At 42.6% G+C, this 25,297-nt stretch overlaps 1 protein-coding gene across 1 annotated transcript in view; it reads left to right on the top strand.

Moving 5' to 3' along the window:
- SMOC2 (SPARC related modular calcium binding 2) overlaps positions 1-25,297 on the top strand; it is a 165,252-nt gene that overhangs the window by 13,915 nt on the left and 126,040 nt on the right. The window lies entirely within an intron of this gene.

Genomic DNA, 25,297 nt, shown 5'->3' with positions numbered 1-25,297 from the left:
ACATGGAGGGGAAGAGGCATGTCGAGTGTGCAATATATCACTGGTGTGATGGAGCTCAGAAACTGAAATAGTGGTAGAGATACATAACCAGGGACGCACATAATTATCAGTGGTAGGGGCAGCTATCAAGACATATCAGGAAGTTGAAGGGGCCACAGCTAATGTCCATATTTTATTTATATGCAATAATTTGAAAATTATGTGTAGGCATGTAATGGACACCAAGCTATGGCTAATAGATGTTTTGTAGTTTTGCAATTAAAAATCAGGATAATTTTTCAAAAGTTACCATAATTAGTTACATGTGTTCTCAACTAATTCACTATGACCTGTGAGATGTTATGAAGTATGAGAAGCTGTGAAGTTTGATAAGCTCTGATTACCAACTCGGTCTTCTAACCCGACTGCAGTGAATAAAGTGCTTAATACTGCCAACTCAGCATACTTTAAAACCATGAATTAGCTTCTCAAACACATGTGATTAGCTTAGAAATAATAAGATTGGGAAAAAATAACAATACATTTTCAGTTATTTTTCTTTGCTTTCTGAGCCTCCAGGCCACTATTACATTGCCAAGCGGTTGGGTGCCATCTGCCACACTGCTGCTTAGACCTGGGCATGCCATGTTTTCCTGACACTAAGGCCTTTGCTAGACCAGGCTATATCCCGGGGTGATACCTGGGATCATCCCTGTGCATCCAGATGACAGGGGATCCCCGTATCAGGCAGGGATCAACCCTCCCTGGCCCTGGGATATAGCCTACCCCTTCAAGCCTGCTTTTCCCCACAGTCTCGGGCTGAGCCTAAGACCACAAGCATGTGGCCCATTTTCACGGCTTTTCCTGGCTCCGCGTGATTGTGGAGCCGGGAGCCGCGCACAGGGTGCAGCGCTCCCTAGGAGCGCTGCGTCCATCGAGGACAGGGTGGGGGGAGCGGAAAAATCAATTTATTTATTTTTAAAAAACCTTACCTTCGTGCACAAGCATTCGTGCGGATCGTCCCCTGTAAAAGTTTTAAAAAATGGTGGGTGCGACAGCTCTCTTTTTGAGTCTCCTCGCCTTACGTGTAAACGAGGGTGGGATCTTGTGCTATTGACAACACAAGATCACCCCTCCTCCATCCTGGGATATCCTGTAGGTCTAGCAAAGGCCTAAGTCTACTTAGTCCTACTTAGACCCATTGAAATGCATGGGATTTAAGTTAATCATGGCTAATTGAAGCCCTATTTATTTCAGTGGGTCTGCTCTAAGTAGGACTTACATTGGATGTACCCTGTGTCTGCAATTCTAAACCTATGTAGCTGGGAGTAAGCTTCACTGAATTCAATGACACTTACTTCGGAGTAGATATATAGTTTTGCACTGTGTGGAACATAGAAAGCTGCCTTGTACTTGGTCAGACCACTGGGTCATCTAGCTCAGTATTGTTGACACCTGCCTTCCCCAACCTTGTCCCTTCCAAATGTGTGGACTTCAACTCCCATCAGCCCTAGTCAGCATGGTCAATGGTCAGGAAAACTGAGAGTTGTAGTCTAAAATATCACGGGAGTTCTGATCTCCACTGACACACAGCAGCTTTCCAGGTTTTTGGACAAGAGTCTTTCCCAGGCCTGCATGTTAGGTACATGCAAATCAGCAAAATTCAAATTGGCAGAAGTGCTCCAAATTCCATCTTGAATCTCGTTCTGACTCAAGTTCATATCGGATTGTGTGCTTCCCTCTTTTTTGTATGAAAATCCATCTGTATTTTTGTGTGTACTTTTCCAAATGTTCATATCAATTGAAATGTACACATTCTTCTCCCTTTAATTAAAGTGCGTTTGTGTACATTTTTCAAAATGATGCATTTTCTTCATGAGCATTTTAAAAATGTATGCATGTTGTGAAACAATTTTCTTTGTGAGGGTGGGGTCTGCAAATCACATTGCAAAATTGGAAATGTATAGACTTTTGCCACAGATTGCATCCGAATCTGGGTTTGGTTCAAAAGGTGCAAACTGGGTAAATCCTGATTTAAAAATGAACTGAATTGAATTTCTCATTCATCATGCAAGGGATTGAACATGAGACTCTTTGCATGCCAACCGTGTGCTCTACCTTCCTGCATAAATAGGTCTGAACCTTTTATTTTAAAATGACCACCACAACTAAACAAACATCACAGCAAAGGTGGAAGTCCACTGGCTTCACCATTTTGTTTATTTTGTGTAGCGGCTTTTCTCAAAACAGCAGAACATACATACATACATAGGCACTTTATGCAGCATTGTAGAGAAATTGGGAAGTTGGTACTGAGGAAAACTGATGGCAACGGGGAAAGTAAAGAAGGTAATGGGAAGCAATGAAGGTTTGGTAGCATGGCCATTAGAAAGGAAGGGCAAAGGACTGAGGCCTAATAGCTGTTCAGAGGGGTTAGTAGGGCCTGATGTGAGCCATGGGCCACTTTCTAAAAAAGAAGTTGCCCCCCTTTTACCAGAGACAATTAATTTATAATTAAATATGTAAGAATTATACATGAATTCAAAGAAATAAATCGAATAAGCTTTTGTCCAACTTTCTGTGCAATCACAAAGATCTGAAACGTTTTAATAAGTGAAAGCTGAGGGTTGTTTCTCATGCTGTTGTTGCAAGAGATATGTGTGCATTCTTGGGAGCTGAGAAGCAAAAAGCAAGAAAACGTTATAAGATTTGTATCTATTTCAGATACAAATGTAGGGAAAGAATTGTGAAGTGTCTGCCAAGTTCTTCCATCTTTTCTTCAAAGGCAGCCATGTGTACTGTATCTGCCACATTACCTTTTCAGTTTCACGGGACTTCAAATCTGCTCACTACTCCCATTTCACTCCCAAGAATTCTGCCTTTGTTTTTCAAAAGGGACACAAGGAGCAGCATAAAAATGTCAGGCAGTGTTTTGTTTTGTTTTCCAAGACTTTCCCATCACTAATATTCTCTGGATTGGGAGTTTTATGTAGAGCTAACGAAGGCTGTGAACTTATACACAGCTAACAGGGAGTAAGCCCCATTGAACACAATGGACATACTTCAAAGTAAACATGCAGCAACAGGGACTGGCCCCATTGAACACAATGGACATACTTCAAAGTAAACATGCAGCAACAGGGACTGGCCCCATTGAACACAATGGACATACTATCATATTATGCCAGTACTTTTCCATCTGCACTGGCAGCCAGTCCATTTCTGGGCCAGAGTCAAAGTGCTGGTGTTAACATTCAAAGTCCTAAGTAACTTGGGGCCAAGTTACCTGAAGAATCATCTCCTCCCGTATATATCTACCTGGACCCCAAGATCATCTTCAATTATCCTTCTCTGGGAGCCCCCAGCAAAAGCAGTGAGGTGGGTGGCTACTAAGAATAGGGGCTTTTCTGATGTGGCACCCTGTTTATGGAATAAGCTTCCCAGAGAGCTAATGGGCACCAGGTGAAGACCTTCTTATTTTCCTGGGCATTTTAGTCTTTCAGTTTCTATTGTTTTAGATCTGTTACTGTATTTTAAATCTTTACATTGCTGCTAGGTTTTAGTTTGGTTTTTATTCTGGTTTTCTACAGTAGTTTTACATTTTTATATTGCATTTTAGCATGTTGTATTTTATAGTTTAAAGTGTTGTGAACCACCCAAAGAGCTTTGGCTATTGAACGATATAAAAATGCAACAAAATGAATGAATGAATGAAATCACCTGCTACCTGGGGCCAGCTGTATGCAAAACAGATTCTTTGCCCCTGAGCTATGAGCCCAATGGCTGCTTCCCATACCTGCCCTTTGGGCATGTACCTTGGGGAAATCCTCGGATATTCCCCTAATGGTCATATTCTTGCATTCATATGGGAAAACAGACATGCCCATACTGATCCCATTCCAGCCTATGCTACAAGTAGCTGTGGATCAAGGGATGAAACAGCATGGCCCGAAACATCCAACCCTGCTGTGCTTGAAAATGGATTCATCCAGAACCAATGGATTCATCAGAACCTGATTCAGATTTTCCTGTATGCAGCACCATCATGTCCATTAGGTGGAGTGAGATGGCTGGCGGAAGTGGTAGAGTTGGGAATGGGAAACTCATTCATCCAATGTACTGATATTTCTTTTTTTTTACTGCAGGGGGCATAGTTGGATTTTCTGCCTCAGGTGCCTAAACTTTTTGGGTTTTCTGCTGGCATGCCTCCTTATTCCACTTACGCTCTGGAAGAGTGAGCAATTTGCACTTGGCATTGGATATGTTCAGCGCGTGCACACAAAAAATGCTGTTTATGACTTTGCTGTTTGTTCTGGTTTCCTCTGATATTGGTTGGCAACCTAGCAAAAAGGGAAAGATCTCTCTCACAGCCGAGGGAATTAACGAACACCTCTTTCTGTTAACCGTTTCTTCTGCCAGATGTTGAATATTTGGGGGAATGTTCTTTTTCCCGCCATTTCTTTCCCCCAGCACATACTTTGTGTGCCTTTAATACCCTGGATGGGTTCCACAACACACACCAGTTAAGATGTACCACTGAGGTAGCCGAACAAAGGGAAACAAAACACAATCAAAGCCTTCCAACTTTAGGGACACATTTGGATGGCGCCTACAAACCCAAACATTTGGAAAAGTTACTTTAATTGTGATTCAAACCAAGACCATAAATAAAGCTCTAAGTGGCTCCAGATCTTAGCAGCGGCAGCATTGTTAGAACAAATGGGCATTGGTGCGACCAAGGGCACTTTGGCCTTGAAAACGAAATGTTCCCAATGAGGCTTTGCTAAAATAAACTCCCAAGATGTGTCTCAGTTTCAAAATATTGCCAGGGTTGCTCTTAAGGAAGCCAGTGGACCTTTCCAGTAGCGCTAAATGGTTATACCCAGAGACGACAAAGGGTAATGTGCATTGTGTGCATGCATGTAGTGCAGGAACTTCAGTATAGTTGAGGGTATATTCAGAGAGTTTTCAAACTAAAAGTAGAAAGTATCTCCAAAAAATAATCTCCCCTGGCTGTATTTAAAGCACAGTCTCCTCTTTTATGCTGCACACAGAGAACTCCAAGTTGTGACAACTTGCAGTACCAGCTTTAGGGTTTTAGAGCCTTGGGCAAGACACTCTCCATGGGCTCCCTACCTCAGTGAGCCTACCTTCTCACCGCCATCTTTTATTGCTCCTTGTCCCTTTTTTTAAAAAATTTTGCTACCTCTTGAGAGAAAGCCAGTGAGAACGTGGGCAGTAGCATCTACTGCTGCTCCTTCTCACCACCCTGGGGGAATCCGCACGTCGTACCGAGATCGCTTCTAAGTGACCCCAGTGCGGCGTGAAAGCAATCCTGTAACTTGCCTTTGGAAGAGCCGACGAAGAGACGTCTTTGCCGCCGCCGCCACCCGCAGACCTCCTCGCCGCCCGGCGAGGAGAGCTCGGCGGAAGAAGGCAGGGTGGAGAGCGGAAGAAGCTCTCCACCCTGCCTTCTTCCCCCGAGCTCTCCGTCCCAGGCGGCGAGGAGGTCTGTGGGTGGCGGCGGCGGCGGTGGCAGTGGGAAGGACATCTCTTCGTCGGCTCTTCCAAAGGCAAGTTACACAATCGCTTTCACGCCGCACTGGGGTCACTTAGAAGCGATCTCGGTACGACGTGCGGATTCCCCCCCTCACTGTCTGTGGCAGGGAAAGAGGCAGGTGAAGAAGCAGGATGCAATGGTGAAGAGGTGGAGTAACTCTAAGGGGCTCTTGTCAGTGGGCCCCTACTGGGCTGTGGATCCTCAGCAGGTTCCCGACCATGCCTACCCTTGATGCCAGCCCCGAGCACTTGGCAATTGTTAGGAGCTATACAATATTCAGAATCCTGACAGTTTCCTCCCTGCCACTTCCCTGCCTCTTTCCCCCCCAGTTCCTTTCTCACTTGGTTCCTCCACACTGCTGTAATAGGCAGGACAACCTGTTCATACCCTGATAATCACCTGCTTCTCCCATCACCTAAAATGCTCATAGTTTACTGGCTTATATTATACTCCCACTACCACAGAACTCCTGAAATGACAATGCATCACTAAAAGAAGAGAGAATAAAAGAGGGCCCAGATTTGCATAAAATTTGCATGTCCTAATATAGATTCCTAGATGCAAATTTGGAAATAATTACTGTGATTTAAAGAGAAATACAATACAGCTTACCATAGTTGAGAAGACCATGGTACCTTACTGCTCAGTCAGCTGTCCTGGTTCCTGGAAGACACTCACCGTGGCATGGTTTAGGGGCCAATTAAAGACCCATCTCTGATTGTGTTCTATTTTAATATTTTGTTTTTGTTTTTGTAAACCATTTAGAGATGTATTTATTTTTAAAAAATACTCTTAGAGATTTTTTTAAAAAAATGTAAGTGATATATAAATCTATTAAATAAAATAACTGATAAATAAACATCAAGACCCCTTCTCTTCTACTTATAGTTCTTGAACTTTAAACTGGACTTGGACAGGATAGCCCTTCAGAAGAGGCTTGTCCCCTGTAAACTAAGACACATGGCCACCCTACAAGCACCAAGAGACCCAATTTTGTACTTCTTCCCACGCAACAACCTGTTGATGGGTAACCTCAAGACCAGCCATCCTTCCTTCTTAACTCAACCCCAGTCTCACACAAGCAATTTTGGATAAATTTTCATGAGCTGTTGAACTCATTGGGCCTGTTCAGATGACACACTAAAGCCAGATCTACACTAAGCAGGGTATAGCACTATGAAAGTAGTATATGGTATGTGTCTTGGGCCCGGACAGTTGTCAGTGCACTTCAATACCGCTGCAAAGCAGTAGTGTGGCTCCTGCCTCATATACTGCTTTCATACCACTTTCATAGTGCTATATCCTGCTTGGTGTAGATCTGGCTTAAGCCATGGTTAGGCTGCTAACCCTTTTTCAGCAAATGGTTAATGAATGTGTTTAAATCATGGTTATGTAGCCACCATGGTTAGGAATGGTCCACACAACAACTAAGGCCTTAGCTAGACCGGGCTTTATCATGGGGCGATCCCCGAGATTGTCCCTGTGTGTCTACATGATGCACAGGGGATCCCAGGATCAGGGTGAGATGATCCCTCCCTTGCCTCGGGAGAGAGCCCTCCCCTTTGGGCCTGCTTTTTCCATGGTCCTGGGCTGAGCCTGAGACCACAGAATGTGTTGCCTGTTGCCTAGGGTGACCATACGAAAAGGAGGACAGGGCTCCTGTATCTTTAACAGTTGCATAGAAAAGGGAATTTCAGCAGGTGTCATTTGTATATATGGAGAACCTGGTGAAATTTCCTCTTCATCACCACAGTTAAAGGTGCAGGAGCTGTACTAGAGTGACCAGATTTAAAAGAGGACAGGGCACCTGCAGCTTTAATTGTTGTGATGAAGAGGAAATTTCACCAGGTGCTGTATGCATACAAATGACACCTGCTGAAATTTACTTTTCAATACAACTGTTAACGATACAGGAGCCCTGCCCTCCTTTTCATATGGTCACTCTACTGTTGCCGCAGATTGACCTGGCTCCGCACGATTCCTCATGCGGAGCCAGGAGCCGTGCACGGGGCGCAGCGCTCCTCAGGACCGCTGCACCCATTGGGGTTAGGGTGGGGGAGCGGGGAAACTAAATTAAATTTAAAAAACACCTACCTTCAGTGCATGAGCGTTCGTGTGCTTCTTCTCTTTTAAAACATAAAAAATGGCGGACACGACACTTCTCTTCCTGAGGTCATCGCGCCTCACGTGTAAACGGAGGAGGGATCTCTTGTTAAACACAACGTGAGATCTTCCCTCCTCCGTCCTGGATTATAAGGTAGATCTAGCTAAGGCCTAAATCATGGTTCATATGACACACTAAGGGCTTTGCTAGACCTGCCGGGATAAGCTGGCAGGGAGGCGGGGCCAAGGCGCGCTAACGTTAGCGCGCGCCGCCTCAGCTTCCAGACGCCGGACGCGCAGGGACGACACAAGCCCTGCAGCGTCCGCCATTTTTTTTTTTTAGTTTAAAGGGGCCACGTGCGGCCCGAAGACTCCGGAGAAGGTAAGGTTTTTTTTTAGTTAACCCCCCCATCCGTCCCCCCTCGCCATCTCCTGTTCATCGCCCTCCGTCCCACCTCGCCATCTCCTGTTCGTCGCCCCCCGCTTCCCTCGCCATCTCCTGTTCGTCGCCCCCCGCTTCCCTCGCCATCTCCTGTTCGTCGCCCCCCACTTCCCTCGCCATCTCCTGTTCGTTGCCCTCCGTCCCCCCTCGCCATCTCCTGTTCGTCGCCCTCCATCCCCCCTCACCATCTCCTGTTCATCGCCCCTGTCCTCCCTCACCATCTCCTGTTTGTCGCCCTCCGTCCCCCCTCACCATCTCCTGTTCGTCGCCCTCCGTCCCCCCTCACCATCTCCTGTTTGTCGCCCTCCGTCCCCCCTCACCATCTCCTGTTCGTCACCCTCCGTCCCCCCTCGCCATCTCCTGTTTGTCGCCCTCCGCCATCCCCTCTCCTGCCGGTCCGGCCTTCCCTCCCCCATCTCCCCCCCCGGATCACCCCCCCTGGCACGATGGGCACAGCGCTCGTATGAGCGCTGTGCCAGGTCCGTGGCTTTTTGCGGCTACTCGTAAGCGAGTAGCCGCAAAAAGCCACGGACCTTCCTAGATGTTTCTCAGCCCCGGCCTGAGGCCGGGGCTATGAAAAAGGCACACCATAAGCGACTTTGCTTATGGCGCGTTAGAGGAGGCCTCAGTGCGGCCTGGCGCCGGATTCCCCTGTGCGTCATCTGGACACACAGCAGGGAAACCGGCCCACAAAGCACGCTAAGGCCTCGTCTAGCAAGGCCCATAGTCATAATGTTTAGTTCGAAATGCTTAACCACTGTGGCTTAGCGTGTCATCTGAACAACTCATATTTTGAAGGCATTTCAGGATGTGTTCCCTCACAATCTCAACGCACATTGAAGCATTTACAAGACTGCTCAACAAGGGTGGGGCTGGGAGCAAAGAAATGAATGCAAGTTACTTAAATCATGAAACACAACTGTGTGACTTATTAGGTCTCAGGCCATCGCTAGACCTAAGGTTTATCCCTGGATCATCCAGGGGTCAAACCTGTTCATCTAGGTGACACACAGGGGATCCAGTGCTCAGGCAGGGGCGAACCCTGGATAATCCCAGGATAAACCTTAGGTCTAGCTGTGGCCTCAGTCACTCTACAATGCTATTGCTGGCAGATCAAACAATAATTGAGTTAGTGAGGGTATGATGAGCTGTGTTGGTGGAGGAAGGCTTTTGTCATCTAGTTTCCTATCTCTTGAGAGAGCTTCAGTTAATGGGTGGTTCAGAAATTTAATAAATAAATAAATATTGAGGATTATGTTTGATATAATTCACTAGCGACAAAGCATGAAGCTGGATATTGTTTGGCTAAAATTCGGCTTGGGAGCCCAGGTTTCTGTCTGAAGGTTAGATATTTACTTAAACTTGATCTGAATCACATTGGTTTGGAAGTTTGGATGGAAATCTCCCTAGGATCTGACATACTCATGAATGTGCTCATGTTCCCAGTATTTAGGCCAGACCAGAATTACCACAAAAGCAACCAATTTCAGTATTTTGGTTTCTCTGCTTCCAGTTCTCTCCCAGGAGAGGAAGAGAAGAAGGGTTTGGAAATCTAAACCCCATAAGAGCATTGACTCAACAAGTTGAGCTGGGATCAATCGATTCTTATCTCCGCTTGTTCACACATCCTTAATCATTACCCTCGCTGTGCAGCGTTCTTTCTTTTCTGTCCTTCTTTCTTTACCTGCAGCAATAAAATGCCACCTCCCAAAGAGATAGAAGTGATTACATTTAAGAAGCAGCTTTCAAAAGAACAAAGTGACTAGTGAGATGCTGATATGACTTGCACTAATTTAGGCAAAGGGTGTTTATTGAGGATGTAACAGAAAGTTGGGAGGGCTTTGTGCTGATTACACACAGCAGTAAATAGTTCTGTCTGGGTCTTTCTGATGTGCGAATGCTGGTTTCTGGACATATTAGTCTCAAAGTGGGGAGGATGAGCTTTAGTAACTGTCAGAGCTATTCCTGCACTGTCTTATTGGTATTCTTCAGCCTAAAACCAAAACCTCACTTGGATCAATAATAGGGCAAATATGGCAATTTGGGAACTAAATTATATACTGTAGCTTAAGAATCAGGTTTTTTTTAATGTGTGCATAAATGTAATCATTGTACACAATGGTAGCACAATTGCAAAGATAGACATAGAATCATAGAATAGCTGAGTTGGAAGGGGCCTACAAGGCCATCGAGTCCAACCCCCTGCTCAATGCAGGAATCCACCCTAAAGCATCCCTGACAGATGCTTGTCCAGCTGCCTCTTGAAGGCCTCTAGTGTGGGAGAGCCCACAACCTCCCTAGGTAACTGGTTCCATTGTCGTACTGCTCTAACAGTCACATTATACAATTAAGTGTAAAATAAATTTCAGTAACAAAAATAATAGTGGTGCGCTCCATTCCTACATGATGCTTTTTCTAATACTAGTAAATAAGCATTTGGTGCAGGTCTCTGCTGAAAATGAACAGTGGCAGAAACTGGGGCCATTGCTAGACGAGGGTTTAGCCCGGGCTGATACCCGGGCTCACCCCTGTGTGTCCCGGGCTAAACCCTCCCTTGGCCCAGGATAACTGGCACTGGTTGTGGCCTGGTATTTCCGCAGCCCCATTCCACGGCTTTTCCCGGCTACGCGGCTTACTCGCGAGTAGCCGGGAGAAGCCGCGCACTGGGCACAGCGCTCCTCCACACGCTGGGATTGAAAGGTAGGTCTAGCAAGGCCTGGGTCACATACAAAATGAAAAAATAGGTTAGCATGTGAAAGAGTTGCAGAACAAACTTCAGTTTTCAGAAATATATGAGGAGTTCAACATTTAAAACCTCAAATTCCATATTCTTCTTGAGACAGATGTGCTGATTAAACAATGAAAAGTTGGAGAAATAATTGTTCTTTCATAAATATAATTGTAATTCCCCAGGCACAGTTAATGTAAATTCCACCATGTAACTGTGCATGTGAGCATGTAACCACATGGCTGTTAGCCATTTCTATCATCATGGCTGCACTCTTTATAACAGCTTCAATTGCATAATTGCCCAGTCACTTCTGTGCATGAATCCCCTTGTGGGATTGGGAGAATAGGGTGCTGCAAGCATGCACCTCCTGGCTGAATGCCTACACCCAGCAACTGTGACAAATGCTCACATTTCCCAGTCATACTGAGAACTTCGCCTGGGGTGCCCAATTACATGATTGCGGCAGATTGGATAAAGATAAACAACCAACACATGCAATTCCTAACACTAATTATGTTGATGGGGGAATGTAAATTCCTATTTGGCTGTCTGCAGCCACTGTGCATCGTTCATGCATTACCATTAGTACACAATACTTATGAAAGAGCAATTATTTCTCCAACTTTTCATTGTGTTGGACTATCTCTGGATCAAAGCCAGGATGTGTCTTCTTCACTAAATATTTCAGTAGAGTTGGTGATGTGTAGTTACTATATTTGTTCATGGAAATTTATCAATGAATGCTATCTATAGTGCACAAAAATGGCCTGAAATGAATGTTATGGCTAATAGGTTAAAGACCACTTATTTACATGATAACCTGCATTATCATGTAACCCCAGAGAGGTTCGCTTGGCGCCTACAGTGTACTCCTTTCATCACCAGCTGAAGACCTTTTTATTTTCTCAGCATTTTAACACTTAATTTAACTTAAATTTAAACTTTGCTGTTTTAATTCTATATTTTAACCTACAGTATATCAATGTTTGCTGTGTGGTTTTAATCCTGGTTGTGCTTTTTATATTGTATTTTGTATTTATGTTTTTAAATTGTTGGTTGTTTTTATACTTTTCGTGGTTTTAATCTTTGTGAACCGCCCAGAGAGCTTCGGCTATTGGGCGGTATATTAAAAATGTAATAAATAAATAAATAAATAAATAGATAAATAGAATTATTTTTAATCATGTCTGTCGCATTGTGAAAGACTGATCCTGGGTGTACATGTCAAAGAGTCATCTTCAGTCAGTGTTTTTTAAGCAGAGTTTCACAGTATCTTTTAGCACGGCCAGTATCATGTAGCTATTCAGCATCGGAAAGGGCATGCAGGTCATCTATTGTGACTGACATCTGTGACATTGCCAGAATAAGCCACTGGAGGGAGCCCAAGAACAACATGATCTCCCAGTCATCAGTGGGGGCTGAAAACATCTGCATCCCATTCTCAATCACCCACCACCAAACCTGGCAAACGCTAGACTTTGAATTGAAGCTCAACAACCTAAGAATATGAAATATGAAATATAGAATGAGAAAAGCAAGGAGAATCACAAATACCCCATATTAGGTTTCTTCTTCAGCTCTTTGGAGCCAGATCCACAAAACAGATACCACCATGATTTCATTGAAGACACTGAGAAATGTCCAGTTCCACAGAAACCAAAAGATGATTGCCAGAGACTCACATAGGTGGCACTTCAAAGAATAAACACTTCTAAGACCCACAGGGTGTTGTAAAGGAACCCCATGTGTTCAAACTTTGCATATAACATTCCTGAAAACATCCTAGGCTAGCTTCATAGGGCTGCTTAAACCTGGCTAAATCTAGCCACAGCCATCAGTTGTAGTCATTATTGTAAAAAGGTGGAAGAGTGGAGATGTGGCACCATGAGGTGATACAAAAGCAGTCAAAACGAAGGCTTGGAATTTGCCAAGGCAGGAAACGGCTGGGAAAAGCAGCAGAGAAGAAGTAAAGCAAGACATGGAACAGCTAAAGCCCAAGAGAGTGGAGGATGTTTGGCAAAAGTCTGGGAAAAATCTACTCCAACCAGTCCCTGGCTGGCTGATTGAACACACGCCCGGGCAAGAGCACAACTGCAACAGTGCGTGAATGGATGTTGAGCATCAGCACAGTCTCTCTGCTCTGATCACCACTGCGTAGAGGGACAATCCAAAGTATTTCAGAGCATGAGAAAGGAAAAGGACACTGAATAATATGGGCTATTTGAGAGGTATGTCAAGCAAGCCCTCAAGTACAAGACACACTCCTAATTTCTTCACATTACCAATGGCTGCTCTTTATTTTTTGTTTTGTTTTATTTTATTTGTAGAAGGATTTCTATTCTGTCTTAACATTTTAACCAAAATGTCCAAGGTGGCTAACATTCATAGTGTAACAAAATAAAATAAAAAAATGTAAAACAAGAGCAATAAGCAAATTTAAAGCAGACAGGATGGAAAAAAGTTATTAAAACAGGCATCCAGGCAGTGCCAGGTCGAGGTTTTTGAGGGCTCTTGGGCAAGATATCCTCAATAGGCCCCATCCCTCAGTCAATCTACGTTCTCACCACCACTGTCACCAGCTGCTATTGCTCCTCCTCTTCTTTCTCACCATTGGTACCACTTGCTTGTTTGACAGGCAGAGAGCCAGCGAGCAAGTAGGCCATGGCAACTACTGCTGCTCCTCCTCTTCCTGACCACTGTTGTCTGGCCCAGAGTGAGTGGCAGGTGAACAAGCAGGTTGCAGTGGTGAAGAGGAAGTGCAAGTCCAGGGGGCTTTGCTCAGTGTGCAACTGGAGTGTGGGCCTTTGGAAGGTCCCCAACCACGCAGCACCTAGGTAAGATAAGGTTGCGGTCAATTTGGAAGCTTGTTGAAATAAGAAAAATCTCCAGAAGACAAAGAAATGTGAAGGAGGGAGTGCCCTGGATCTCCAGAGGGAGGACATTCCACAACCTTTTGCTACCACAGACAAGGCCATCTTTGTTGAACATGTCCTCATAAAGGGCCAGAAGGATAATAACATAAACAACACGTTGTGAGATTAGTGTGTGTAAAATCCAATGTTTATATTATTCTAGCTCCATGCCTGCACCTGGAAATGGAAGTAGAAATGGAATGAATGCAGCTTCAGTAAGAGTACAACAGGCTAGTATTGATAGACCTGATTGGCTAAAACCATGCAAGTGTTTGGTTACCCAAGATATAAACAACTAAGACAGCTAAGCTTATTTTTTTCTCAGATTAATGTAATGGAGTTCTATTTTGAGTAGTAACCTCATGGGAATAGCTGTTTTCAAGTTTGTCATTCATTTTGATGGATTTCACCCCAATGATTTTTGATTTTAGCTGGAAATATGAACTCTGCACAGGAAGTCTAATCTTCTAGTCATGCATTTTCTCTTCATAAAACACCTTTCTAAAAGCAAGGGAGTTCTGAGTACTTTTAGAACTTCGTTTAATCACTGCCTTGGTACAGTATGCAGCATACATAATCACATAGCATGACAGTCACATGATGCAAAGAAAGGCCTCTGATAGAGCTGGTCAGAAGTAAGTAGGATTGGCTAGTTACACATCATAAAAAAAAAGGACAAAAGAGGACAATGGTTTGCATAAGACTTGCATGCACTGATTCATGTGTATAGGTGCAAATTTAGGAGGAAATACTATAATTTAATAGTAATCCAATGTAGCTCACAATAGTACAGAAGACAGTGATCTGTGTTCTTGCTCAGTCTGGCTGGGTAAAGAGATTTAACCATTCAGCATTCCATTAGAGGTTTTATGTTAATTTGTTTTTCCACAAAATAACTTCATTGAACAGAAATGTGGAATAAAATTTGGTACACCCATTTATTTATTTATTGCATTTTTATACCACCCAATAGCTGAAGCTCCCTGGGCAGTTCACATTGAGGGCCTAATTCTACATTTTAGGCTCAAATTGACCCCCACACCTGGGGGGCAGGAAAGTTGCAAAAACCGCATTGCAATGGAAGTTCTCACTAGAGTGATGAGACACTGGAATGAAATTTGGTCTTTGAATCAAGGAATACATTCCATCGCTTGAAGATGAACCTCAACTTGATCCTTGTGCCCATTTCCAAAAGGGACTGGGAAGATTTAAAAGGTGACACAACGTGATATCTCCTTAGAACAATGAGATGCCTGAATGAAAGTTGTTATGGACATTGAATATAAAATATGAACTTCAACTCAACTGACGTGCCCATTTTTTATGTAAGTTGGGGTGCACATGCAAGGCGGTATGCCACATTTTCAAGTACAACCCCCCCTCAACCCCCACACCTGTTTTCAGAGGGGAAAGGAAGGATGTCAATGCAGTGTCTTCCTTCCTACAACAATGTTGGAATAGACATTGCTGTGTTCATTCAGGACAGTATTCTGTCTATGTTTTGAATATGAATCTCAGCTCTGCACCACCAACACCCAATTTCAAGGAGTCTAGGAAAGATGGTATAAAACACAACAGAATGCTCTACCTGACCTGAAGATTGAGTGATCCTATGGAAGCATAACCTGTACATTTACAGCATAAATCTTCATTTGTATTATGGAGACCTGTTAATCTCCTGTATCCATTTTCAAGGCTCGGGGCAGGAAATACATAATGTTATGCAATATGGATTTTGGTTTGCACATTCAGGACACAATTCTACATGCCAACCTGAAAGCTAAGCTCATGCCCCCTCTTCACATTGATATAATCATAGTTTTTATAATGTAATCTTGGGTTACTCTTTTCTTTTTTTGCATACCCTCCCAAGCAGCTGACTGACAGGACATCATCACTATTGTTGCCACCTTGAAATGCATGACTGATGACACTGTGCCTTAGACCATTTTTCATCCCGGAAGCCATTTTAACTGTCTGAGGGTGGTGATAGAGAAGGCATTCTTGCTGAATGTGTGTTTCCCCAGTTAATTACACTCAGGGTGGGGAGCGGTGAAGGGGAAAATGTTATGCGGAGACAGCAGAAAATGGTGAAGGACAGGTGTGGAAAAAATAGTACTGAAGTTGGACTATCTTCCTCATGCTCTGAAGTTTAGGTATGGTGGCCACGCGTCCTGCTTTATATAGGACAACCCTCTATTTAAACCCATCCTCTGTTGGAACAGCTGTCCAGTCCAAGTCCAATTCAAAGCCAAAGAAGTCATAAGATGGGGGAAGCAGGCCTTAAAGTTGCCCACCAAGAGTTAGCACTTGACTGAGCAAGCACACCAGCCACATGGTCTTCTCCACTATGGGGACCAGTAATTATTTCCAAATTTGCATTTAGGGATATACATTAGGATGTGCACATTTTCTGCAAATCTGTGCCCTCTTTCTTAGTGATGCATTTCCGGGTTTGGGTGATGCATAAGTAGAGCTAGTCTTCCAAAAAGTAATGGGAAATCATTTCAGATGCTGGAGCTCTGCCCTAATATGATCTCAGCTGCCCAATAATCTTGAGCCTCTGAAAACACTTCCTTGGAAGCCGTGTGTCTTGATATTTTAAGGTATGAAGGATAGTTGCTGGGTCACACAATAAGTGAGCAAAGGCCAAAACATTTTCATGTTTAAGGACCGGTGCACACAATACATTTTCTACCCCTGTGTAATCTCTAGCATTCTCCAAAGCTGCATTCAGGTGGACAAACTTACAGTAGGAACTTAAATAGGGCGTCCATGTCTCCTCTTTTACAGAGGACAGTCTTCTATTTGAAGGGCTGTCAGAGGACTGTCCTCCTTTTTGAAGACGTCTCCTATTTGAAGGCCTGTCCAACCATGTCCAGTTTAAAGATAAGGAACCATCAGAAGGAAGTGCTCTCAACAGCACCTGGAAGTAGACTAAGCAAGTCACATAGGTCATTGGTTCAGGGACTTCCATACTATGGTGAGATCTTTTTTTTCTTTTCTTTTTAAATATGTAATTTTAGATATAAAAGAAAATAGAACAGTCCCCTAACAACTGGGGTTTAAACAGCTGTTACAGAAAATTTGGCTAATGCAATTTTAGGGCGGGGGGACAAGACAAAAGAAAGAAAAACAAAAGAAAAAGGAGAAAGAAATAAACGAATAACAAACTAATTAATAAGTGTGCTGTGTCATCTTTTGTTGTTGTAATGTCCAAATGCTCAGAGCAGAAGTGGGCATATATTGTTGTAAGTCCAGTTGTGACGTATGTTGAATGAATCTCCACCACATAGAATAAAATGCTAGTGGTCTTAAAGGAATTGCACTGGCTGCCTATATGCTTCCGGTCGGAATTCAAGGTGTTGGTAATGACGTTTAAAGCCCTAAACGGCTTGGGACCTCGGTACTTGAGGGAGCACCTCTCCTTATATATGCCTGCCCGAGACTTGATATCTGTTGGAGGAGCCCTTCTCCGCATCCCACCAGCACAACACATTCACTATGATGAGACAAGGGAGAGGGCTTTCTCTGTTGTGGCACCCCGACTGTGGAATGCCCTCCCCTTGGAGGCCTGACTGGGGCCAAGTGAAAACATGGCTTTTTAACAAAGCTTTTAATGGTTGAATTCATTAAGTTGGCAAATTGTTTTAACTGTATTATATATTGTTTTAACTTGGTTTATGGTTAAATTTGTTTTTAGCTGTGTATATTTACTCTTTTATACTGTGTGCTTTTATCTGTATGCCGCTCTGAGATCTTATTGATATAGGGCAGGATATAAATGTTTTAAATAAATAAATTAAATAAATCATCTGGACAGCAGACTAAGTAGCACATACAGGTCACCTGGTCACAATCTTCAACATAATGGTGAGATGTACTGCATTTCTATTTAAATTATAGTTATGATTTTTGCATTTGCATCTATACATATAAATAAGCATAAACAATTTTTATGCAAATCCCTATCCCCTTGTGTTCTCTTTTTTGGTGATGGCCACCATATTCACTTACATCAACTAATTGCCACAGGCTATATATCTGTGAATAGCCAATTCACACTTGAAAATGATTGGCATGGATCGAAACTTTTGTTAAGCCGCCTTGAGCGACTCATGGTCATCTATTAACTTTCCTGAGTCATTATTTTGGGGAAAGCTCAATTCTGTTCAACAGTTCCTATCTTTAATAGAAATCATGTTACATGTAGTATTCATTGTACCAGAAAAAAATAGGAGAAAATGTGAGCTGAGTGTAGTGTTAGATTTCAAAAACAAGGAATCATATTGTAAGTCAACCTTGATGTTTTTGGTTCCTATCTCCAGATTTCCAGATGCTTGGGGGAAGCAATATTTCTTATACACCAGCTCAGTCTTGTTTAAACTATTTCCAGGGCTTAAGTGTGACCTGAGTGCGACATGAACTTTGTTTTGCCCTACACACTGACCCTTATGGAATTTCCTGATTTTGGTGGGTTTGATTTCTCAACCCAATCAGTGATCAGTATCTGATTACCCTGAGATGCTGACTACTATTTAAAACATCTTTCTTTTTGTTTGTGCAATGCTTCAAAACAATGCCAGATACGCTTTGTTGTAACCCACAGTACGTATTTAAATGTTTATCGTTTCCTCACCAAAACATGGGGTCAAAATCAAGATTTAAACAATCACTATGTGGAGGCCCAACCTCATGTGTGTGTGTGTGGCGGGGGGGGGGGGGGAGAGAGAGTTGTAAAAGTAGCAGATGCCAGAATGGAAAAGTAGCAGTTATTCATATTATAATAGAATACACTTAAAATCATCCCCACCTCTCGTAAAAAAAAAAGTCCAACTGACTGGAATATGGCAGCACAGGTGGGGTTGGGGTTCTCTGATAGAAGGCTGACTTGAAATCTCATTATTCTCTCCATGATAGTCAAGATGTCATGCTTCCTGTTAGGTGGAACAAAAAGCGAGTAATTTTGCTGAGCTATAAATATTAGAACCTCAAACTTACGCCAGATCAAGACCTCATGTCACATCGCTATGTTCCCATCATGCTGACACTACATCCCTGCTGTGTGTTTATACCTCGTAGCACACACAATGATACATCTGTTGTGGTATTTTGGATAATATGGAACAAAAAAGTGGGAAATAACACTAGAAAAGCAATATATGGAATGTGTAATATGCTCCAAAAAGTTATCGGTGCATTTCAATACAAATAAAAACACTTATGTAGATCTAACCTTAGATAGTAATATAATTTGCCAAATTGTTTGTACAATATGTTCTTATGTTCAGAATTGTACAAACTATTTGGGAAATTATATAACTATCTAGGGTTAGATCTACATGAGTATATTTATTGGTATTGAAAGAAGAGCCATACGGGATCAGACCAAGGGTCCATCTAATCCAGCACTCTGTTCACACAGTGGCCAACCAGCTGTCAACCAGGGACCCACAAGCAGAACACGGTGCAACAGACCCCCTCCCACCCATGTTCCCCAGCAACTGGTGTATATAGGCTTACTGCCTCTGATACTGGAGGTAGCACATAGCCATCAGGATTAGTGGCCATTGATAGCCTTCTCTCTCATCCAGGAATTTATCCAACCCCCTTTTAAAGCCACCCAAATTGGTGGCCATCATCACATCTTGTGGTAGTAAATTCCATAGTTTAACTATGTGTTGTGTTAAGAAGTACTTCCTTTTATCTGTCCTGAATCTCTCACCAATCTACTTCATGGGATGACCCTGCCTTCTAGTATTTTGGGTGAAGAAAAAAAATGTCTCCCTCTCCACATTTTCCACACCATGCATAATTTTGTCCATCTCTATCATGTCTCTCCTTATCCTCCTTTTTTTCAAAGCTAAACAATCCCAGCTGTTGTAACCTTTCCACATAGGAAAGATGCTCCAGTCCCTTGATAACTTTAGTTGCCCTTTTCTGCACTTTTTCCAGCTCTACAATATCATTTTTAAGGTGTGGTGACCAGAACTATACTCAGTATTCTAAGTCTGGTCTCACCATAAATTTGTATAAAGGCAGTATGATACTCAATTCCTTTTCTAATAATGCATAATGTGGAGTTTGCCTTCTTTACAGTGGCTGCACACTGCGTTGACATTTTCATTGAGCTGTCCACTACAACCCCAAGTTCTCTTTCTTGCTTGGTAACCCCCAGCTTAGATTCCATCAGGTTATACTTGAAGTTGAGATTTTTTTGTCCCAGAGTACATCACTTTACACTTGCCCACATCTGCCATTTGGATGCCCACTCTCCCAGCCTGGAGAGATCATTTTGGAGCTGCTCACAATTTCTGTTCATTTTAACCACCTAAAATAATTTGGTGTCATCAGCAAACTTGGCCACTTCAGTGCTCACTCCTAATTTCAGATCATTTACGAACAAGTTGAAAAGAATTGGTCCCAATACCAATCCTTGCAGGACCCCACTATTCACTTCCCTCCATTGGGAGAATTTGCCATTTATTCCTACTCTCTGCTTTCTGTTCTTTAACCAGTTACTGATCCATCAAAGGATCTCTTCCATGACTGCTAAGTTTGCTCAGGAGTCTTTAGTGAGGGACTTTATCAAAAGCCCTTTGGAAGTCCAAGTAAACAATGCCCACCAGATCACCCCTGTCTACATGCTTATTGACATTCCAAAGGACTGTAAAAGATTAGTGAGATAGGAGTTACCTTTGCAGAAGCTGGGCTGATTCTTTTTCAGAAAGACTTGTCCTTCTATATGCTTTTGCTTTTAATGATGTTTTCAACCAATTTAACTAGAACAGACATTAAACTGACTGGCCTGTAATTTCCCAGGTCCCCCCCTTGATCCCTTTTTAAAAGTTGGTGTTACATTGGCCATCCTCCAGTCCTATCATAATTCTGCTGTATTACTATATTTATATGATAATACAGAATTATTGAGATAGCAGAACGGACTGTACCATGTCACTCACACTCTATTCGTGAATCCACATTTTTTGATGTTCCTTCACATTTCTAACTAAAAATGAAACATTCTTCTGAGGAGAAAACTAAAATAGCTGAAGTGCATCTTATTTTTATTAATAGGGGTATAGGAGCCCACACCCACAGCTTCAAGTTGTACAGCTCACACAACCACCTCAGGATTCTACCAACTCTTTCTGCTGAATGTGTAGACCAGGCCTGAGGCCTTTATTATTGGCTGGGAGAGGAAAAGGCCTTGAAGACCGCATTCTTCAAGCATTAAAACCACATCATGAGTTTTACACTCTCTTATCCCAGCACCCTGAGGGCTGAAGCAAAAGTGAAATTTTCTTTTATGCATCACTTCCAAAACACTAGGCTGTTTGTTCTACAGCACCACTGGGCAATAGAAAGCTTTCCATTCTAATCTCATGGACAGTCAAGTCTTGTTCCTTTTATTTGACAGCAGTTAAATCAGTGTCAAGTAGGGAAGAAGGTTTTACAGTCCATCCCAGGGGCAATTCAGAGCATTGTAGAAAAGAAGGGCTTGATGGGTGGGAAAGGCCTTGAAGGGCTTGATGGGCAAATAAATGATGAAACCATTTGTTTGAAAGGCGATGGTTCCTATTACCTTCCTATTCAGACTTCCCAACCTGGTGCCCTCTATCATCCCTGACCATTGGCCATGATGGCTGGGGATGATGGGAGTTGTAGTCTGGCAGGCACCAGGTTAGGAAAGGCTGTCTTAAGCCATCAGACTGGCAAGCTGAGGTCTGAGGGAACAGAAAAAACTGTGGTTGCTGCCTTTAGCACTATCTGATGCATCTACATTGCTTTCCAAGACAGCCACACTTATAATGTATTGTATTGATCTCGATAGGATTTTACTTTGCATCGGAATTGTTTCTTGGTGTTTTAACATGCCTTCTATACATAAATAAGTACATCTTTAGATACTGTCTGAACATTTTGAATGTTTATTCAATATGACTCTTACAATTTTATTTTTGGATATTAATTGCATTTTGAAGAATTTTATTAATATTTTTCTACATTTTTTTATTACTGAAAGCTGTTGTGAGCTTCTACTTCTTTTGAAGATGAGCAGAATGAATTAATTCAATTAATTGTGAGTGCAGTGCTTGAAAAAGCACATTGCTGAGAGCAACTTCCACCTCACTACTTGTGACTAGACAGTAACTGAATAATGAAGCCTAAAATGATATTCTTTTTATGCATACTTGTTTCCTTCTTTACTATGCCCAGTTGTCATATTTGATTAATGCCATTGGTGCCATAGGCAGAAATATTTCATTTGCACACTGCTGAGCCATTGGTGATGAGAGGAATTTGATACAGCTAGCTGTACCCAGCGTAACTTACGCCATTGTAGCATATCTTAAAATTTATTAATTAAATATCATTGCATTTTATTTATTTATTCATTCGCAGCAGGCGAGCGGCCTCCCACCTGGCCACCAAGGGCCCCGGCCGTGCCTGGCTCATACTCTGGACCGTGGCGCTGCCCCCTTTGTGGGGTGGGGGAGCGAAGAGGCAGAAAGGGGGTAGGATTACCTTGGAAAGCCCGGAGGAGTCGGGCAAGGGGCTTAGCAACATGTATCAGCTGATGTTACACATTGTTACTGTTGCTTAGCAACCTGTATCAGCTGAAGCCATTCTAGAATTCCTGAAGGCAAAGTGGTTGTGGCAAAACAGTAACATACCTAAGCTTTTTATATATATAGATAATGGAGGATGTTAACAATGTCAACATACTATATTTGTGATAGGGACAAGTGCTGAACAAGAGGAAGTGAAGCCTGTATAAGATCAAGTGTACTATCCCTGTTGCATATCTGAAGGTGTGTGTGTGTGTGTATGTATACTGAGAGAGAGAGAGAGAGAGAGAGAGAGAGAGAGAGAGAGAGAGAGAGAGAGAGAGAGATTTGGCTTGCCTTTTGTAAGGCAATTCCACAAATTCTGTCAAAATTGTACATCAAATCTTGTCATCATCATTAAGTTACTCAAGAAGACAATGAAAATCAAACATGAGGAAAATGCATACACACATCTTACAAAGTACAGTATAACAATAAATGGTGGGTTAGGAAGAAAAATCAAGATCATAACACTTATACCTAGGAATATATAGTCAGTCACTAGGGAGGTCTCATATGTGTGAGAGAGTCAAATACTGAATTTTGTTAACTTCAGAGTGTCACTAGCCAAGCGATATTCTTGCCAACACCATCTTTGTGTGACATGGAGGTTTATCAAGAACAGCTCCTCTACCACTGAGATGAGATAAGGAAAGCTGTCTTTCTTCTTAATGGCAAAGTACTGGATTGGATCCAGATGTAATCATACTTTGAATGAACACACTGAAACCATGAAGTCATTATTAATTAAAATCCTATTTATTTCAATGGGCCTACTCTAAGTTTGACTGAGAACCAAACTACACATTATGCCATACAAGAAGCAGAAGGTTAGCTTTTTCTTTACTCTAGTGTAAGTGCACATCAGGACCACTGCACATGAAGAGGGGGATTAAAACTCCCCCCTTCACCACTTTTTTCCTGAAATCTCAGGCCTATGGGGACAAGGGTTCAAAAGGAAGAAAAGTCTCCACTGGTTCAGTTGAGGTTCTTTATCATTTTAACCCCTCCCCCACCTGCCAGGAAGGGATTTGGGGGAAATGGAGGGGGAGTTTAGCATCCTTACACTAGAGCAAAGAAAAGCGTAATGCTCAGCTATAAGCTATGTGATTGGAATACTGTGTAGTTTGGCTTTAAGTCTGGATTTTGTCTCCTTATGTGACATTTTTTTTCTTCTAAGGAATTCTTTCTTTGGAAATGATTTGTAACTTGATGCACCATAGGGTCAATTCCAGTGTTACATTACCTACTTCCATTTAAAAAAATGTGTGTGGAGAACAAGCTAAAAAAAATGGTAGAACATATCAATTTCTGTAATGTTGTGGAAGTCAGATATGAGTAAGCAATGCATAAATTTTCTGGATAATGCCTGAGGAGCTCAGTGGAATATACATGCCTTTCCCCATAATTTTTCACCCTTTTTGAGTTTGAATATCTTACCTGGCTCAAGTAAAAATTCACTTGAATTTTTAACATACAGGAAGAGAAATACAACACAAGAGAGTGCTTCTCAAGGTATCAAACCATATGTTGCTTGACCAACCCAAATACCAGTTGTTTTGACCAGACATATGAAGTGAAGGTGAGGGTGAAGCTGTTTTGTTCCACTTGTCTGAGCTAGGAAACTCTCCCCCTCCCTTCTCTGAAATCAGCGCCTCAGCTTGGGGAGAGTAAGCCCACTGGTCCTGTTCTTCGATCTTGCTTCAGGGGGGCATGTGCATGGCCAGCATGTAGTTCTTTTGTGCTCTGAGGGACAGCTTCTGTGTATCGTGCTCCCCCCACCCCCGAAAGACACCTAGCTATGAGAGCTTGATTAGCTGGGAAGAGGTGTGAGCTTTATTTGCATAGTTATTCTGCATCCATTTCCTCCGAGTTAAATGTCATCTTTTTGCATAAGTGGCTTTGTTTCATCTTGGCCATCAAAATAGTCTATTTTGACTGGGCCTCCAGATCAATACATCTCCTTTGCAACTAGCCAGCTTGCTTGCATTATAAATGTACGCTATCTACAGCCTTGCTATGTGCCTGAAACAGTAGGCTGATGCATATAAGTTATTCAAGTGAACCCTTTTCTGGCACAGATAGACAAAGCTTCTCCTGCTGTGGATCAGGCACAGGACCAGGTCCAGTAAAGTTTGGCAATATTAATGTCACACACAGTGTCACTTCTCACAGACACAGCCATCTGTTTATAAGCCATTCATTGGAACTACACTCCTAGCAGTATTTCCTGAGGCCCTTGCTGTCCGCAAAGAAAATAGGCTCATTTATGACTTACCAGGAGCAAAGACCAAGAGGGAACTAATCTCTTGGTACTTTGCAATATATGCTACCCTCTTCAGTATGAGCTGGGGCATCATGATCATCTAGCTTCCAAATCTTTCCATCTTTAAAACTTTGAGATCTCTGATTTCACCCATCACACCAGCTGTCACATACCTAATAAAAATTGCATATGTGCTACAGATGGGAACAAGGATAAGGAAATGGAGTGTCTAACGTGTTTCTAAACCATAAGCTACATCCCAGCTGGTTATAATTGTTGGTTCTATTTTATATTGCTTGTGACTTCTTGGAACCCAAAACTGAAACAAGAGTTCTCCCCACAGCCTTGCATCAGCCAGGGAATCCAAAGGGTGTTTTTTTTTGCTTGGCTTGGAAATGAAGTTTTTGTGGCATAGGATCTTCCGTCTGCCTAGAAGGTAGTTTATTATTCCACTGCCAGTAGTTGTGGCTAGTGAGCATTAGCCACAAACTCTAGAAAACACACATTAACTATTACAGCCTGATTAAGTGTCCAGGTGATCTTTAAAGCAGTTGGGAAAAATGATACTCCTTAAATGTTTAATGTAAAATAAAATTGAAAAATAAATCATCTTTCTCTTCAAGGTAGCCCTTTCAAATAATGCTGACTTTAACTTTGTTGCTAATCTAAGCACAGTGAAAAATAGGTCTCCT

This window comes from Elgaria multicarinata, chromosome 4 (genome assembly GCF_023053635.1).
Source record: "Elgaria multicarinata webbii isolate HBS135686 ecotype San Diego chromosome 4, rElgMul1.1.pri, whole genome shotgun sequence".
Classification (NCBI taxonomy): domain Eukaryota; kingdom Metazoa; phylum Chordata; class Lepidosauria; order Squamata; family Anguidae; genus Elgaria; species Elgaria multicarinata.
Note: the sequence above shows the minus strand (reverse complement) of the source record. Positions and strands in the feature narration are given on the sequence as shown.